Source organism: Anas platyrhynchos, chromosome 2 (genome assembly GCF_047663525.1).
Source record: "Anas platyrhynchos isolate ZD024472 breed Pekin duck chromosome 2, IASCAAS_PekinDuck_T2T, whole genome shotgun sequence".
Classification (NCBI taxonomy): Eukaryota; Metazoa; Chordata; class Aves; order Anseriformes; family Anatidae; genus Anas; species Anas platyrhynchos.
The window spans coordinates 29,601,603-29,621,225 of NC_092588.1; the positions used below are offsets into that span (position 1 = coordinate 29,601,603).

The 19,623-nt window shown below is 39.8% G+C and overlaps 2 long non-coding RNA genes across 2 annotated transcripts; one reads left to right on the forward strand and one right to left on the reverse strand.

Annotated features, from left to right (window-relative positions):
* Positions 1 to 294: 294 nt before the first annotated feature.
* LOC119715934 (uncharacterized) lies at positions 295 to 8,710 on the reverse strand. The gene is made up of 5 exons (XR_011807434.1): positions 8,370 to 8,710; positions 8,048 to 8,187; positions 5,028 to 7,699; positions 3,567 to 3,635; positions 295 to 1,119 (listed from the first exon to the last, which is right to left on the reverse strand). It is a non-coding gene; the product is annotated as an uncharacterized lncRNA (long non-coding RNA).
* Positions 8,711 to 9,009: 299 nt separating this feature from the next.
* LOC106016005 (uncharacterized) lies at positions 9,010 to 10,979 on the forward strand. Its single transcript, XR_001188400.5, has 3 exons — positions 9,010 to 9,080; positions 9,581 to 9,643; positions 10,724 to 10,979. It is a non-coding gene; the product is annotated as an uncharacterized lncRNA (long non-coding RNA).
* Positions 10,980 to 19,623: the final 8,644 nt, after the last annotated feature.

The following is a 19,623-nucleotide window of genomic DNA, read 5'->3' on the forward strand; positions in this document are numbered from 1 at the left end:
TAAGTTAACTGAACCTCCATATTATAAATGCACATATTACAGAAAGTCTTGGCCAGGTTGCAAGTTTTACATATGCCTTCAAAATGGAGAAGTTTGTCATAAACATTTAAATTAGTGGGACCGGGAAAAGCAGAAAGCATTACCTTTTTTTTATTTATAATGGCCAGCTCCATTTTGCAATACCACTCTCAGTGCAACAAGAGAAAACTCATGGAGAAAAAAAAAAAAAAAGTCTCTGAAAATTAGAGTTGTGCGCTCAAATTCTTAACTTTCTAAAACAACGCATCATGAAAAACTAGTTTTAACTGCACTAAAATTGCTGTTAGTGGGAGCTGGGCACATAAATTGCTTTGGGTAACAAGTTGCAGGAGCCTACGTTTTGTGACTTAAGAGTTGACCAGCATATGCTGTGTGGGAGATATTTATTCACAAACCTCACCCAGGAGATAAATTCATGTGTGCAACAGATACAGAAATGTGTATTTGTTTTGGGAAAAGCCAGGTCAAAGTCTGCACTGTTCTACGATTGTAAGTTGGATCTTTGCAATTGTCCTTTTGTCCAAAGGGAGCCCACTGCAGTTTGGAAACTGAGCATGAGAATGCTTCTCCATGTCTAAACCAATAAAGTATTGAAGTCTTGTCTCAATGGTAAATGATAAGTTGTATTTATGTGTCTTAATTTTATTTAGGAGCTTTTTTTTAAAAAAATGTATTTATTGAATTTATCGACTATCTTGTTGGCTTTGAAATTAGCCAGATCCATAGTTTTCAAAATGTTAAGGAGTTTCTTTTTAAATCAGAAAGCTTAACTTTTACTGCATTAATTTTAAAACACACCTTTCTGTTTTTATTCTGCTTGGTGGTGTTCCAATTCAGCCCTTCTGCAAATGCAGTTTGCTACTACAGAGTTACTGAGCTCCTGCTAGCAAGTTCCTTCCTGATCAGTGTTGCTGCAGAGTTTACTTTCACTGAGGAAACTTATAACACCAAATAGTTAATCACAAGAAACACAAGTTTGGCATTTAGAAGTCCTCTTTAGAGTTTAGCTGTGTAGCTGTTGATCCAATCTAACATCACTGACCTCTGTTCTTTCGAGTACTGGAAAGACTGCTTCAGAATCTGTAAAAGAGTGAGCAAATATTTCCTTATATATGACACTATATATGACATATTTTTGCATGGGCTGAATAGAAGCTTACTTCAGGAGCACCTTTAAAAACACTACAAAGCATCAAGAACACCATACGTGAACTAGGGCAGAGACACAACTCACCATTGGCAGCTAGATGAGCAGGCAGGCTCTTTTAACCTAGCTCTCATTAGTTTTAAATCCATCTTCTAATTGGTGACATCTGTGTCTGCTACAACATGGCAGCAGCAAAATCAAGCAAAGCAAGAGGAGGTGAATATGAGGAGTATAGGGAAAAGGAAATCAGAGATTGCATCTGTTGATTTTTCTCTAAATATGGCAATTCTTATACAATAGACCATCAAATGTAATTTCCTATGTCTTAGAGGACAAGCTGTACATTTTTTAAAATAGTTCAAAAGGTTTACAGATTTGAGCTCAGGGTGTGGTAGTGGTAGGAGGGGGCCAGAGGTGCTGCAGAGGAGAAGAATGGAGTCCCGGATAACCCCCTCCCTACCTGCAACAAAAATCCCTTGGTCCAAGAGATTTCTGCCTGTTAGTATGAGATGGGCTGTTAACTTGGCAGGACTGGGCCCATTGCAGACTGATGACGAAGACTTCTTTATATAGCAAAAGCGAAGTAGATCTGCAATTTTGTACAGCGACAGTAGAGAGATCACTTGCCAACTCCACGTATGGGAGACAGCATTTGACATCAGAGCTGCGGCACTCTCCTCGTGATATTCAACATCATGTGCTGTGTATAGGAGGAGCCAGCAATATCACAATAGTACTCTGCCCTTTGTTGTTCTTTTTCTTCTCTGCTTGAAACTCCAGATGTGCTTCGGTCTGCCCCTCCATAGCCTTGCCTGGGTCTCACAGAGCACTGCTCGAAGCTTACCTTCAAACTGAGGACCCTTTATTGACCAGGAGTGAATATAGCTGGTGATGGCTCATTTCTTTTGTTGCCTTGCTTCCAAACACTTTTACTGAGTGAATTCAGAAAGTACCAAGAAACAATCCGTTCAGCGCTTGATATTCTGCCAGAGTCTGCCTCCTGGTTGCAAAACCCTTAAGAAACCACTGGGCAGTTTTTGGACTCTGCTAGGTCAAAGAAGAAACACAAAGGATTTCCAAAGTACTAAAACAACCTTTCTCCCAGTACTTGAAAGGTTGTTCTTTTTTCCTCATCTGGTAATACTTGCAGAGTATGTAGTAATAGGCTTGAACTGGCTATTCTTGCCTAATGTCGCTAGGACATTACAGTACTGAGAAAATCAGTGCAATTTAATAGAAAATAGTGTCAGCTAATTAACAAAGGGCTGTCAGTGACAGGCATACTGATTCTTTCAAAAAAGCAGTCTTGAGTGACTTCACTGTTACATACATCCCCATACTCAGCTTTGGAAATGCGTTTATCTCAAACAATTTTTCTGGGTGAACCACCCATCCATCAATGAGGCACAATCTAAAAGGTAGGGGCTTTTTTTTTTTTTTTTTTTTTTTTTTTAATGGAGACATACTCGGAGACATACTCACAGTCCTTGCCAGCACATAAGTGATTGAAACTGACAATTTGAAATATACACATCAGTGATATTTTCCTCCCAAATGTCAGGCTCAAACAGTAAAAGGGATGTCTAAGGGATTCTGAGCCTGAAATGTTGCCCAAGTTTTCTGGCAGTATCAGCCAGTTTAATAAAGACGTAATAAATCTTTTCCTGCAAACTCCACTTCCTTACATCCATATAGCATGATAGCTATGGAAACACTTCTCCCATCCAGCAGATCTCTCCTTCTGAAATAACAGAAAGTTTTAGACAAGAAGCAGTATGGAGAGAAAACTTTCCATATTTATTGTGGTAGCTAAATAAATAGCTTGTAAGTTTTAGACAAATTACAAGCTGTCTGGAAAGGCAGGAAGCTGGGAAACAGAAGATGATCAGGTATTCTTTCAAGTTTTAATAAGCTATTTTTCTCTGTTTAAAGGAAGGTAGGATTGAGGAAATGACCAAGAAGATAAATAAACCACAAGTTCTGAGAGTCCTTTGGATATTTGTCTGTATTTCCAGATGCCCTCAGGACAAGAAGTCACCTGGATTTGAACAGGCAATTTCTCTGTCCTCAACAACCTTGTGCTGATTTGCACAAGGTGAAAAGTTGGCTTCCTACTACCTGATGTAAAGGGAAAGGAAACAAAGAGTGAGCTTTCCCTACCAGCAGGCTCCTCTGACTTACTGTGACTTCAAAGTTGCAGCAAGTACTTTGAAGGTGGCTGGGAAGGTTTCTCAGGCAGGAGGAAGTTATGAGTAACACCGATGCACAGCTAGATTAGTATATTTGAATTCAACAGCAATGGTGCCACATACCAGCAGGTAAGGAGAAATGTGTATCAAAGCACAAACACTGGCATGCAGAGAAGGTTCAATTTACTCACAAGGTCTTCCACCACAGACACGTACACCACCTGGAGTTTTTCTGGAGTGGCTTCATAGCACTCACCAGTCTAAATGAAGGAACAAAGCAAAGCAAAGGTTGTACTGTACATTTTATGCAAGAGATAATCTTGAGTCAGAGTGACGGTGGTGTCACCGTTTATTCTGGGAATGGCCTACTCTTTTGAGATTTACAGAAATAACTTTCACTATCAGCTTGCACAGTGATGTTATAGACAAGTGGGAAGAGTAATGAACACTTGTTTAAACCTGTCCTGTGAGACCTTCTATGATCTGTCCTTAAAAATCAGTAAGGAGAAGGCATCCACGCCTCTAAGTTGCTATCTTGGTGAGAATAATCAGGATCATGCAATTTTATAGCTGGAAGAGAAAATATTTAGCGTGAGAAATGATTTAGCAGAAACATTCCAGAACTATAACCTCACGCTGAAATGTGGAACAAGAGAAATTTATTGTTGGAGACAGCTCAGTTACATTTGATGGATGATAGGCCTTGATAATAAGTCATGAAAAGAAGAGAAAGATAATGAAGCAAATTGACCTGAAAAAGGATGAACTCTTAAAAGAGAAAAAAAAAGATATTTTTTCACAATGCAGTCTTTCAAATTATTTTAAAATAAATAATTTTGAGATACTGATTGGAAACAACTGACAGGATCAACAGATGAACATGTCATCAATGCACTACAATTCAATTCTGTGATTCTACTAGTGATAGGACAAGTGGTAATGGTCTTATACTAAAAGAGACTAGGTTTAGATTAGATAGAAGAAGGAAATTCTTTACTCTGAGGGTAGTGAGGTACTGGCATATGTTGCCCATAGAAGCTGTGGATGCTGCACCCCTGGAGGTGTTCAAGGCCAGGCTGGATGGGGTTTTGAGCAATGTGGTCTGGCGGAAGACCACATGGCAGGGGGTTGGAATTAGGAGGGCTTTAAGGTCCCTTCCAACCCAAACCATTCTATCATTCTGAGACAGTTACATTTCATGGACACTGAGTGATTCCTGGAAGAAGTTAAAATGTTATTGTAAGAGAATTTCTGCAGCTCAGATGCTGGACTTTATTGAATTCCAGTTCACTGAAAAAAATGATTAGCCATTACAGGACAAATATATATCTGGGTTGTAGAGCAGCAGTATGGATAGGAACAGAGACCACAAGCAGACCTAGGGGATGGAGGGTAGGACCCTCTTTTAAGAAAGAAACTAAATAAAAGCCCAAAAGACATTGGACAGAGATACAGAAAAGTCCTATATCTAGCTTTAACAAAGGGTAGTCATGGGGCCCATGCAGAGCCCACCTCCTCTGTGAGAAACTATGAACCAGAAGATTAAGGAAGAAAATTTCAGACCTGGTAAAAGTGTCCCAGAGATAGGACAATGTAGAAAACAGCCCTGAGAGACAGAGAGGAGCCTTGTGGAGCTCATTTTATCTGCTTACTTCAGATTCTCCATACCCACAGCTGAACCAACAGTCATGTTCTCCAAAAGGGCATGAAAGAAAGAGAAAACTCATGGCTGGAGCATGAGTAGTAAACCAGGACAAGAGGCCAGGAGTGGAAGAACCAGTGAATAGCCGAGGTAAGCTCGATGGACAGTTGCCTGTGGCACATTTTTATCTTGATAACAGTGGGAGAACTGAGCGTAACATGCCTGAAGCACTGACTCACAGGCGTCACCACTGAAAAGTAAGAGCAACGGTCAGCAGGAATATCACAAAAGATACAGCCTGCTATGCTATGCCCATCAGGAAGCATGCAGACAGATTCTTCTAGCTGAGAGCACTTGCAGAAGCATCTGAAAAAATCCCTGGCTGAGGAAAATATCAGGGCCCTCACTTACTATTGAAATCTTCCATGAACCTTTTCTGTGTGAGAAAAAAAAATAAAATCTGTACATTAAATATAGAAGTGAAAAAATGTCTTCTGATGGATTGTGCAAGATCATCAGAACCTAAAAGTCATCTTATCTGTCTTTACCTGTGAAATTAATAGTGTCATATTTTAATTTATTATGAAGACAAAGAGTGATATATGAAGAGTGATATATTCTGGCCACCGTGGTATATTATATAACTCTGAACAAAGTTTCATCTCCCTTGTTTGAGTCCAAAACCTGTAATGCTTTCAGCATTATGTTGCTAAAAGCCCCCAAAAATATTTCATTCAATTACACTTTTGCAGGTAAATTAGGATATTTCCTTCTTAGTGATTCATTGATATAAGCCTTCTCACATGCCCTGCAAACACAAAAACTAAATCTCCTTTCCTCAATGAACAGATCAGATGGCAACAAGGCAAACAGCTCCTTAAAAAAAGATTTAATAGGTACTGGCAAGAGAGGAAATCATCAGGAAATGGATAGTTCCTCATGCTCGTGAATGTGTCCAAACAAAAATGCATCAATTATATCCACTATTCTTCCATGAGAGCATTTTTAGAATGTTTATTCTGAGCAGATCAACAGTATTTAGAAAAAAATGCATTGTATTTGTTCATTTTTCTCCCAGGCTTTCTCTTAACAATGGGCGACATGAAGGTTTTCCTGAGTTCAACATTTGCTTTCCAGATTTGTGAGGTTCAGATAGCTCAGAGCCATGATGTAATCTTAACTATTTCCCCCTATTCTCCATTAGGCCATTCCGTAGCTGGAGGCATATTGTGTTGCATTGATAATCCCCTTGAGAAGACATCAGTGAAAGCCCAGGGGGTGTGGTGGTCCGAAATGTGGAGACACAGAGATCCTCAGCATGAGGACACCACCTCACACTCCTGACGTTTGGCGAGAGAGCGGTAGGAAGTTTGGCACGTGTCCTAGCCCAGGGGCCACAACAGCATGGGCATGACAGGGAAATGTATCTTGGTCCCTGAAGACCACTGCAAGTACATGAAGCCTGTTATCTCTACCGATAAAAACAAAAATAACAAGTTAGGCCCTCCCTTTATAAGACAGATGAAAAGTGCATGAATAAGCTACCTTTCTTTGGGGTATCCAAGAGTGGGCCAACTCTGAACTACACCTGCTTCAAGTTTTTGGCTTCTCCTCAGTTCTGCTTTTATTTTGATTTGGTTCAGTTTTAAACTACTTTTCATCAGTCAGGCATTTTGGCAGGCCATTTTAGCAATGTTGCTCAATACTCCATGCAGAGATGGCACACAATTATATCTCAGTTTGCTTTTATTCTTAGACATACCTCGTGGAATTAATTTGCCTTATTATCTTGATGGAAGTTGATTACACATAATCTAGTCAGTTGTGCTCTCTAATAAGCAGGGGAAAACAGAAAGTGCTAGGGGACAGCTGATCTTGTTCGCAAATGTAAGGCCATTGGGATTCTGCTCCTTTTCCTACAGAGGGAGCCTTGGTGACTGTGTTGGACTTACACTGAGGCAATTTCTGTACCTGCAGTTGGATGAAATACATTCCCACCTTGAATACCATTTTGAACCACCCTCCTGAATCCCATCTGGGGCACGAAGCTGCTTATTAAAGGCTCATTAAAATATCCTGTCTTCTTTGCTGACGAAACAAAACAGAAAAGGTCATCTGATAGTTATTTTAAGTAGGTTAGGGGTCACAAGATAGGAGAAAATACAATCAGCTTATAGCAGCATTCTCATGCCTAGCCTACTATTTCCAAGTGCATTGCAAAAGTCTAGAGTTTTCATAATTGGGTCACAGATGACTAAAATCAGTTACAAAGGTTAATGCCTATGACAGCTCTTACTTGCAGTGAGTCTCAAATCATAGATTATTTTCTGGTTCTGCAGTAACAAAACGTTATTGTAAAGTACACCCTATTACTTTGGGCATCTATTGTTAGATTTCTTATCACCTGTGACACTGATGGACTTAGAAACACAGACTCTTTTTTTGTTAAGAAAATAGTGTAACTACTGCTAACTCTTCATCCCTCCTCTGCAATAAAACTTCGCCATATTTAAGCATCATTTTGTATATTAGCCCTGACATATAATTGTCATAATTATTGTTGTGTTTTAGAAGGCACGTCCTCTTGCTGTCAGCCTTTCAGAGACGCATCCATCCACCCTTTGACTCATGCAGTTGGTGAAGAAATTTGTCTTCAGTGCATTTCTTTGAGGATTTGTGAGCCTGGCAAGAGGAGGAGAAACATAACATTGCTTGGACTATTTTACAGAAGGACCATTAATTTCTGTATTGTGCCCTGTTTGTTGTCTTATGAGTTTTTCCTGGCCAGTATTTGGACATCAAGGCTATAGCTGCTCTGATTACACATTCTCTGTAACAGGCAAAATGTAGGTAAATTAACTTCTTTGATGGTTTTACCACAAACTGATTCTATTTACTTCCATGATAGCGTGATAAGGAAATTAAAAGTCTCCTAATTGTATCTCTACTAAACTTAATTTTTTGCTTTACAACTGGTGACCTAATAGCTCTAAATTATCATGCATGAGTGCCACTACAGACAGCACATACCTGTAGCATATACTCAATGAAGCAATAGGAGTGGTCAGAGAGCTGGTTACCTTCTGCTTTCCCATCAGGGTTGAAGGACACTTTCCCAGTCTGCCTGAGGCTCCTTGGTCACACAGCCAGAATCAGACCTCAGCACTATGCTAAGAAAAAAAGGAAAAGTAAGCATGGGAGCAGGTAAATATGGAGAAAGCTGCAGAAAGATGTGGGAAAATGGGAAGGGGCAGTACTATTTCAGAAATTTCTAACAGTAAAATGGAATTTGCAATAAGAAGAAAATTATCTCTTGTGCTCTTTCACAGGTTTAACATGTGAAAGCTCTAACCCGCTTAGCTCTAGAGTCACCTCTTCCATGCTCTCTCCACAGACACTTATGTCTCCTTCTATCTCTGCACTCAACATTCCCATCTATTAGCCATGAAACTTGTCTCCCCCCCAGGGGAGAGAGCATCTGCTCCCCCCGCTAACCCCAACACACCCTCCCGCCAGAGAAATGAAGACAGAGGAAGAAGGCTAGATCATGACCTGGGTTGCACTTTATTGTGAGGTGAATAAATGAAAGCTGAATGGAAAACAAGGATGAATAATGCAGAGGCATGCTGAGCAGTGATTTCTGCTCCTGTCACAAGCAAGGATTGGGTCTCTGCTTCCCCGTCCAGGAGCAGTTATCCCTTACCCACCTGACACAGGGTTTTACTTTGCAGCAGAAGCACAAGAGACATTTGAAATACTTCAGCACAACAGAAACAAAATGAGGTTAATAGAAAACATTGCAAAACGTGGTAGTACTTGTAAAGCTACATAGTTTGGTGGGCTCTGTAGATGTTAGCTAAGCCTCTCAAATTTCAAAGACTAGCTTCTGTTTCCAGTGGGAGATCACAGCACCCCATAATCTACTAAATAATCCATATGAGAGGACTTAAAGCTCCAAGGGTGTGTCTCTGCCAATTAATTTAAAGGCTCAGCATGTGGTGTGGCAGTTTGCTGCAAAGGTCAAAGAAATTGGTCACTGAAGAGGGATTTCTAAAAGCAAAAGGTAAAAAAGTACATACAAAAATTACATCATATTTTATTTTATTGTATTGTATTTTATTATCTATTTTTTTTTCATAAAAAAAAAAAGATTCCACCATTTTCTTTTGCTCAGAGTTGGACTGCACATTGTGGCATAGTTCTTTTTGCCATAGAGATCTTCACTTCTTCCCCTTTGTGGGATAAATTCTGTTACTTGAGACTACTTTGTGTATGTTAAAATTATTCACAACTATAGGAGAGGACAGGGGAGGCAGGCCTGGCCTGTTAACAGGCTAAGGAAACAAGCTGCCCTCTTCTATTAGTGTTGCATGCTGTTCTGTTCACCAGGCTAGAGGTTGTAAGAGTGCTCCTTCCTGCAGGATGTCCAGAAGGATGTTTCCATCTGGATGCGCTATAGCACTCTGAAAGCAAGCTAGGCAACAAATAACTGTATAATAAATGTTCCCATGTATATTTCCTTTCTTGAGACAAACACTTTTTTTTTTTTTTGCCTTTCTTTAGAAAAAAAGAAAACATCAAATCTCCTCATTTACAGTTCTTTCAGTAACAATTCTACATCTCATTGTAAGTAAGATTTTTTTTAATTCCTAGTGACGTTCTTTCTTGCCAACATGGAGACAGTTTACACTACTCCCTCCCCAAATGTTCCCTCAGGAACTCCTTGTACTTTCCCTTAACTGTTCACTACATTCACTGAAGCCTAGCTGCAAAAAATGGCTCAACTTTGCATCTGGATTTCCAATCAGTCACAAATTCATGGCTGTTTTCCCAGATACAGAGCAATTAAATGAAACCTGTAAAACCCATTACCAAAACCTCTGGAAACATCAGTCCACCCAAACAAAAATCTGTTCTTAGAATTTCTCAGTCCAAGCTTTCAGGATTATACAGGGATTTATAAGCATTTAAGGAGAAACCACTCCCAAACTCACCTGCTGCCTCTTTCCCTCTCTTTTCTAACTCACTAGTATTATGGTCCATTTTATTTTATTGTTCTTTACTTATGTCCCACTTCCCCTTGATCTGCACACATGCTGAACTGACTTTGGGAGAGACTTGAGGTGTCCGGCAACCCAGCAGTGGCAGTTGTAGGCCCCATCCTTCATAGCCCAGTAAAACTCACAAAGGTGTTGCTTTGCATTAGCTGCCTCACCAGAAATGACAAAGTGCTTTTGGTCTCTTCATGCTTGTTAACAAGGTCAGCACAAAACTGCATAGTTTGATTAACACGACCCTGTAATGTGAACAAAAATAATAGTTGTATAGAATTGTATCTCTATATTAAGCTGACCTGTTTGTTATAAGCTTGAAAAAGAAACAAAACAACAAAACAAAACAAAACAACAACAAAAAAAAAACAAAAAAACAACAACAACAACAACAAAAAACATGTTATTTTTGTGCATTATTCTCTCTGTAGGTATGTGCTTGCCTGATTCACTTTCAGCATTTACTTTACTTATATATACTCCAAACAAGCAAGTGCACTAGAGGGTCTGACACCCCTGTACAGTGAAGAACTAAGAAAACAGTTGAACTCTGGAGAAACTATCTGCCTTCATTGTTTTTCAATGTGTTTTGGTTATGGTTTGGTTTGGTTTCTTTGGCAAAGAATGTAATAATGTGTTCCCTTTTTATTCCCAGGTCAACTCCTGTTAAATAATCTGCAGGAAAGGCCACAATTAAGTGATATTCTTCTTAATGTGTTATAGAAAACAAGAAACTTACTCCTCTCTAAAAATATCCTAAATAGAAGAAGGTGGTGTCTGTATGATGCCATGTTCCTGTTCAGTCTATTAAACCTTCTCTGGGGATCTATTGTTATGGTTTCAAAATCCTAATTAGTCTCAAAAGCCATGTCAATCAACCAGCTGCAAAACAAAATGGTTCACCAATGTTACTAAGGCTTTCTTCTTTGTCTTTGTCTTTGTCTGAGGCCTGGGATGACAGTCTGGTTTTGCAGCAGTGTTCACCTTGCAAGCTTACAGCTGCAAGTTGTGTCTAGATAAAGGAATGTGGGCACTCAGTCACATCTTCTTGAGTACCATCAGTTTTGTCCCAAGAGGCATTAAGTTCTCCCTAGACAGTGCTTGTTTCCCAGAGCTTGCAAATGCATTTATTTTTTTTTAATTTCTAGATTTCTCAAGTCAAAAAGTAGCTAATTTCTGATCTCACTTGCACAACATGCAATACATATCATCCCTCCAGAATTTTCAACAGCATACCCATAATTTCTGTTGCAACTTCTGTGGTGGTACTAGTCAGTAAAAAACTATTAAAACATACCTTCCATTCATAGTACAGCAACCAACTCTCTGAGAATAAGTTTAAGCATGCCACTTTAAATAACATTCCCTATACCATTTCCCTACTTGTAATAGAGTGATAGTGATTAAATTTTCCTTATATGTTACTGAAGATCAAAGAAAGCACTGCAAAGAACAGCAAGGTGTTATTACAGAATGATATAGATAACATGAAGAAAGACATCCACATTTCCAGCTATGTAGTATGCCTTGATTTTTTAATTTATTTTTTTTTTTCAGCCAGGGAGTTGTGAAAAAGGGGGATTTTTTTAATTGAGATTAATTATGGTAAGGGTCATAAAGGCAGCATAAGGAATGGGCTAAATAGTTTGGTACCATTAATTTACCATAAACTCAAAATATTCACCAATTAAGCACCAGTACATCATGAAACATCTCCACCTATAGTGTTCCTAAGACCATTAGCTCCCAAATATGGCCTGAATTGGGTATAATACTAATTTATGTTGTAAAGAGGTGTCTAAACTCAAATCAACAAAGTAGATCTGGCTTGACAAGCTGGTTAATCTGGTCCAGCTCTGCCTGCTTTCTTTCCTAAGACTCCCACAGCGATAGGAGGGGACTGCACAGAGTTACATTTGCATAAATTCAAGTCCGAAAGACATTGATGCCAGGAGGAGATGAGGTGAATGACCGTGCTGTGCTTGTGCAGGCTGCTCTACGAAGGCTGGGTACTAAGGACTTAGTCTATCCACTTTATTAGTGTGGTTTGTATTGCATTTAAGTCTTTAATTAAAGACAGCTCACACCTTGGAAATAATAAGACACATTTTCAGCACTTAGTACAGAAATGGTACAAATTGTACCACTCACATTTGCAAACCAACGCCAGAAAATTTGCAGGTCTTTCAACGTGGAGAGGAGAAAAACAATTCCAAGTACCTAAAAATGGGGTGAATACAACCATTACAGCATGTCCTTACCATCCCAGCAGTTAAAATAAAAGATACTTGTATAAGAATTTATTGTTTAAATGGCATTTGTTTGCCTCAATATATATTTTCCACTGATGTGGGAGAAATATGCAGAAAATGAACAGTTGCAGACTTTGTGGTTTTAAGGAATCATTTGAGGCTGTAATGTTCAGCGTGATGACATCTCCCTACGTAGGCAGCGCTGGGATATATAGCTAGAGTCAGCTTTTGTGCCCATCCAGTCCTTTCCCAGCTTTTCTATTGGCTCACAAAGCATCTTTCATGCCACTATTGAACACTGTGTTCTGTAGGTTGGTGACATTATGCCTGGACTCCTCCATCTGGCACTGTCATCACCCCATTTCATTATCTCTCATGGTCAGGGGCTTCTGGCAAAACCAGTAAAAGGATAAAAAATATATATATATGCATGTTCAATAACTCTTTACAAGTTAGAACAATTGCCCATTTTTCTGAAGAAATTAAATTTCTAAAACTGGTTGAATTTTCACACACATACAAAAATGAACAGTCATACTAAGGGGGCTTGTTCTTATCCTGTGGGGCTGAATGAGAAAAAGGAAAAACATAGTGGTCTGAGCAGCTAATATTTCTGAGAGGACAGTATTCAGAACTCTTGACTATGGTGCCTTTTGAAATGCTGAGGTCCCCAGATGCACATTCTTCCTTCATAGATTACATTCCCCTCGGAGCAATGAGCATACAGCAGCTGTCCTCTTTCCATCAGCAAATATCGTACCAGACTTGCTGGATGGAGCCTTTTGCTCTCTGACGCAGTGCTGTGAGAGGACAAACCATGCCAATGTGGATGCTCCCATCCAGGGTACCAAAGGGCAAGCAGCTGAGGATTACAGCTTTGTTTCACAGTTCTGTACAGCTAGTTGGTTTTGATCCCTTGTGGTCTAATAAGTAAAAGTTATTGCTGTTTCTCCCTTCCCTTCCCTACTTCATAATCCGCCAAGCAGATGTGGTAAGCAACTCAGAGAAAACTGCTTTATAAAATATGAAATTTGGGCCACTCAACAGTCTGCACTGATGACTGCACATTTGTGCAGTTTCCAACACTTTAATTTCAAAGGTCTTTATTCTTTCAAGGACATTAATTTGTCACATTTAGTGCCGTAATGCACGTGCCTGAAACAAGGACATAGACATCCATCATCCATTTTTCCCTCATCTTCCCAAACTCATTTTGCATAATCCCAATAAATGCTAGACAAAACCAGATGCCTATCATTCAGGGCAGAGTAGGGAAGGCTCCCCCAAAGGGAGATAGCTGCATCCTTTGTGGAGATGTGAAAATGACTGCAGAGGGAGTAGGTGTCAGGAGAACTTTCTCAGCCAAGATGCTTCCCGAGGCTCTTGTTGAGGCAGGGAGCCCTGCACCACCTCCAGTGCAGCTGGTACCACGCCATGCTCTGCTGACTCAGGGCTGAGAATCATCTCCAGCAGCTCCTCACCTGGCTGATGCAATCGTGCTGTACTTCCAAACCATTTCAACCACTTGCCTTTCGCCTTGGAGGTGTATGCAACTTGGAGCATGCACTACAGGATCCTTGAGTAATTTTATTTCAGGTTGTGAAATGCTGGCTATTGGGCAATGATAAATCCGCTTTAAGCCTCATTATCTCACTGCTTTCAGAACTGAAAACATATCTGCAAGCATATCTGAATCACACTTCCAAAATGAGGCTTTTCCACAGCCTGTTTTAAATAGGGCTAACTTACATCCCTGGAAAATTGCCTCCCCAAGTATTTTCTTCTCTGCTGACCTGTTCTCAAGTGTGGTTATAGTCCCATCCCACGGGCCTAGCAATCTACATTTATACTAAGCATATCCTAAAGAGGCTTTGACAGCATTTCTTTTATCATAGTATGGTCATGATAATATGGCCACAATCCAAGACTGAAGTTTTCAGTTACCATTTTATCAAAATACCCTGATGGAAAGGAAAGGAAATGAAGGGAAGGGAAAGGGAATATGCAAATGTATCTGTGTGATAAAATGCCTTAGGAAGTGATATTTACTCTTCTTTTGGGACCCCCCAACATCTTTTCTTTATCTCTTCTGTTACTCTCTGGCGCAACATTCCCCCTGACGGGAGAGTTCATTGTTCAGAGTGCTTCCCTTTCAGCTTCCCTGAAGCAGCACTAGGTGCACCTGGTGGGATTTGCCCTAGACATTCATTTTGAGGGCACAAAGATAGAGGACATAGACCAGGTCTTCAGAAATAAAGACAACTCCTTAACACAATGGATAATTTCAGCCAAGATATGGATCTCAGCCTCGGTTCTTATCCACAGAGATCACTGAAAATAATAGGGCATCTTTATGAAGGGGACTGTCAGAATTACAGCCACCATTGTGTCATTCATTGTGTACAGGGTGCTAAGCAAATGCATATTGTGTAGAGTCAGTCCAGAACATGCTACAGAAAATCACATTATTGTTTCAAACTTACTGCTGTTCCAGTTGCACACAAAATTAGCCTTACTTCCACAATTATAAAAGCTATAATTCCTATAAAAGATGTGTTATAGAACTGCAGTTTGGCTAGTTGTTCAGATGCCGTATTTTGAGTACACAACAAAATTGTTAAAGTTAACCCCACCAGAAAAAGTGGGAAAAAGTGGGACAGGGAATCTGCACAGTATGGTAGGAACATGCTTACAAATGTGAAGGTTAAAATGAAAGGAGGAAACTTTAGTCACACAGAAAGTGCTAGCACTGATAGGCATCATTTCCTTATTCCAGCCAGGGATTTGGCCTTTGGCACATGTTAATGGAGCCTTTGTAAATTCAATTAGTTGGTCTAAAAATACCTTTTTTAAAAGGATGTTTTTGGCATCACATTTTGGTACCAGATACCTCTGCATCAGGGACAGCATTACCAGTGACCTGGTGACCCACGAGTTGAGGGGAAGGCACCTCCTCTGCCAGCTCGCCAGCTCACCATGCACTTGGGCTGCACAGCTCTGTTTCCAGAGGCTTACAGCTATGGAAACCAAGCCAAATTTTCCATGGTGTAGTATAAAACATTCCTCTTTGGTGGGGATTGTGTGTATCTCACTCCATGCTTTTTGATTGGTTTTAGTGCCAGATTTGTTCAAAAACCTGTCAGTGAACCTACCATGGAGAACTTGGTTTCTTATTCTTCCCATAAAATTCAGTGAACAAACAAGAAATACTTCCAATAGTCTCTCTCTCTTTCCTTCCTTCCTTCCTTCCTTCCTTCCTTCCTTCCTTCCTTCCTTCCTTCCTTCCTTCCTTCCTTCCTTCCTTCCTTCCTTCCTTCCTTCCTTCCTTTCTTTTTCTCTTTCTTCCTTTCCTTCTTTCTTTTAGTACAAATCCAAGGCACTTGAAATTAGAAATATGAACATTTTATGAAAGATTTTTGAATGTATTAATTGAGAAAAAAAGTATGCATATCTGCAATACCAATATGTAAGCCACACAAGCAGTATGCTACAATAAAGCTAGACAGATTTGCTTGTGTGCACACATGTATAATAAAGCTGCAGGTGAGTATGTATTGTTCTTTAAAAGTCATTACAATGGTATTTCTGTGGCTACCTTAGAAACACATTAATAACAAAGGAAAAAGTGATTATAGAATAAATAAATATACGGTGACTATAGAGTAAGTATACAGTAGATTTCTTTCTCATCCACAGCAAGCATGGTCCACACCCATGCACAGTCACATACTCTGTTTTCCTCCTTCCAAAAAAATCAATTTTCTTGAGAAAAAAAAATCTTTATCCACAAGCACATACATACTACATGCATTAGATGTTTGTTGACCTTCCTACTGGAAGACACCCAGTTCTCCAAGCTGTCAGCTCATCCATCAGCTCTGACATTCTTTCTAAGAACATGTATAATTTCTCCATACATGTGCAAGCTACTCATTGACAGGGCTGTTTTGGAAGCAAGACATCTCAGATAATATGCCAGTGCCTCAGAGCTATGTCTACAGCTCATTTGGATATGAAAGAAAGGGCTGAGAAAAAAAAAATATATATATTTGAATTAAAATTAAATTACTAAAATAAAGGACAAAAAAGAAAGATTTTCTATTAATAGAGGTAAAAATCTACCAATTTGTAACTTAAAACCAACATGTGAGTTGCCTTCAGCAATTCATTTACCTCCATTAAAATTAAATTTTTCCAATTCATTTGTGCAGAAAAAAATAAATCAAAAATATTTAACTTTAATGTCATCTAATCATGACACTCAGACATAAAATTAAGACACACAATTTTGTAGTAGGTGTTTAAATGCCTTCACATTCAGCAGATATTTAGCTACAACTGTTGGTGGCTACCAGAGAGCTGCTGAGCTGACCAGTCAATAGGTATCAACTGCAGGATGAGATGGACCACCAGGTTGCACTGCCTGGCTTGACTTGGGGCTCAATTCATCTGCCTAAATATTGGCATTCAGTGCCACCAAAGGTACTTTGCATAGCCACCTGGCCTCCCTCACCTTCCAGCAGGCCTCAGGGCTTCAGTAGGTCTGAAGTGGCATCTCCCTGCCCCATGGGGATGAGCCAGGGTATCCCAAATGGCACCAGGCAACTGTGTGGATTGAATGAAGACTTTGGGCACATATAAACACCTAAGGAGTGAGCCAAATCCTGCCTTGTTTTTTTTTTTTTTTTTTTTTTTGGGGGGGGGGAGGTGTGGTAAAAGATTTAAAAAAAAAAAAAAGAGCAACAAAAACCTGGTGGAATCAGGAAAAAAGAAAAAAAAAAAAAGAAAAAAAAAAAGGAAAAAATTCTTATTTTCCTGAAAACATTTGCTCAATCTTTTATTTTGGCACAAAATGGAAAGGAAACCATTTCTTCCCTCCCATCTCTATCGCTAGATCTCATTTAGCTAGATCCTGCTAGGGACATTTAAAGCAATAGTTTGACTTTGAAGTACTCATAGAATCATGAATGCTTCTTGGCCATAGTGCTAATCCACAGCATTTCTAACTCACATGAACTTATTTCAACTAAATAGCCTATAGATACAACCATTTATTTTTTTCTCATTCATGTAATTTGCCTTCACTTCCTCTGCATACTAGTTCTTAGTCCATCCTTTGTGGTTTTTCACCCTTTTTTACTGTCATTTTTTATAAAGGATTTCTGTGTTGGTAAAACTCATACATTTATTCATATGCTTTTGTTTCTATAATATGCTTCATACAATGATAACCTGTGTAAGTGTGGAACAGCACAAGGTACTTCTGCCTGAATATTTTATTTACCACAAGTTTGTCTGGAGAAATTGAAGAAAAAAGGCACAGAAAGACTCTACCTTCTGTGTTAGAAGAGTACATCTGGCAGGAGCCAGGGACGATCTACACGTGGACACTTCAGTATAAAGACCCAGTCCAGCGGTCTTCCCTAAAATTTGCCATAATTTTAATGCATTTTAAATGCATTTGAATGTTCCATCATTGCTTGCTACAAATTGGTATCTTCTGAGCCCTTCCTTGAAAGTACCACAAAGTAAATATTTTTAAGCTACTGCCTACATCACAGCAGGTTATGCATGATAAGATGCTGTTTTCATTTGCTAGCTTGATATTCAGGAGAATAGTAAGAGACGCTTTTAAAACACACACACAAAAAAATAAAAAATCACCTGGATCAGTTTACAATGAAATCTATTTAAAACTGTAATTTATTTTAATAGGCACCAAACAGCTTTCAGCCTGTCTCAGAGTCCTGAGACGTGTCTGATAAGTCATCCTCCATTTCAGGATCAGAGAGTTAATGTGCGGCTGCAGATAGCTAGCTATACAGAAACATGCTCCTTATCAAAGCAGTTTCTTCTTACATAAGAGTTAACCAAAAGATTAAATTGAAAGATATGACTAAGTAATCCATGTGCCAAAATGGAAGACAGCAGCAGCTTGGAAAGATGTTTAGAGAGAGAGAGAGAGAGAGACTAGAGAATGAAATGAAATGAAATGAAATGAAATGAAATAAAATAAAATAAAATAAAATAAAATAAAATAAAATAAAATAAAATAAAATAAAATAAAGACTCATAATTAATTGTGGGATTACACGTGGATTTTCTTTTTGTTTTGGTTAAGTTTTTTTTTTTTAGGAAAAAAATAGTTTTGTCAAATAAAAATATTATTAGTTCAAATCACAGTTGTTTTGGGCTCCGAGAAGAAAGTTCTGCCTCGTTGAGGGGGAAAGAGCAATGTCAGCCTCCCCAGCGCTCTGGACGTGTGAGGAAGGCTGGATGTCCAACAATCCTGCAGGCAGAGCCTAATTTCTCTGGGGGAAGCAGTGAGAACTCAGGCTTTGATTCAGCATTAAGTGCCTGGAGCTGGTGCCTTGGGTGCTGCCAGGCCCCCAGTGTCTGCAAACCCATGGTACCATGTTTCCTCAGGCCCGACAAGGTCAGAGCTCATTCAAAAAAAGGCATCGAGACCTGTAATCTTTTTGAAAAAAAAAAAAAAATACTAACAAGAGCATTTCCTGGGGCTCCCAGATCAAGGCTCAGAGGCCACTGCTTGTACTTGGGCAGCAGCAGCTCTTGATGCAGGCCTGGAGGCCATCCAGCAGTGGGCAGGGGGCTCTGGGCTTTCGTGCTGCTGTGTGTTTCAAGGCCAGCCCTCTGTCAAGAGAAAAACAGAGCCCTGAAAATGCCCTAGCAGGATTTTTGGATGCTCTGTCTCAATGCAGTCCCGCAGCACTGGCAGCGGCCCAGGCCTTGCTGCTTTCCCACGGGCTCTTCTCAGGCTGAGGTCCAGCAGCCACGTCCAGCCCTGCTCATGGCTGCTTCAGGCACAGCTATCTCCATCTGCAGGACTGTCAGTCCCTCCTCACGCAGCAATGTCCTCATGTGCAAGACTGGCACCAAGAAAAGTCCGTTCCCATTCCCAGACAAGCGATGGCTTTGCTAGAAGGGAGGTGATCATGGAAACTGTGTCTCCTGTTCAGCAACTTCACCACGTCTTCTGTCGTGCATAGACTTTGGCACCAGAGTGCCCAGTGTGACCCTGGGGACAAACTGCTTCACAGCAATGTCACAGAGCTTGGCCCATGCAGGGTTACATATCCTAAACATGGCACAGGGGCAAGAAAAAAACCTGCTTGCATTTTGTTGCCTTAGATGCCAGGCCTTAAACTGCATAACTAAGCACTGACCACTTCAGTTATTCATATTTAAATTGTTCTTAATTTGTACAGCAGGAGAACAAGGTTGAAAAATCTGAGTAAAAGAAAAACTTCTATAGCTAGAAAAGAAATGAGCTAAACTCAAA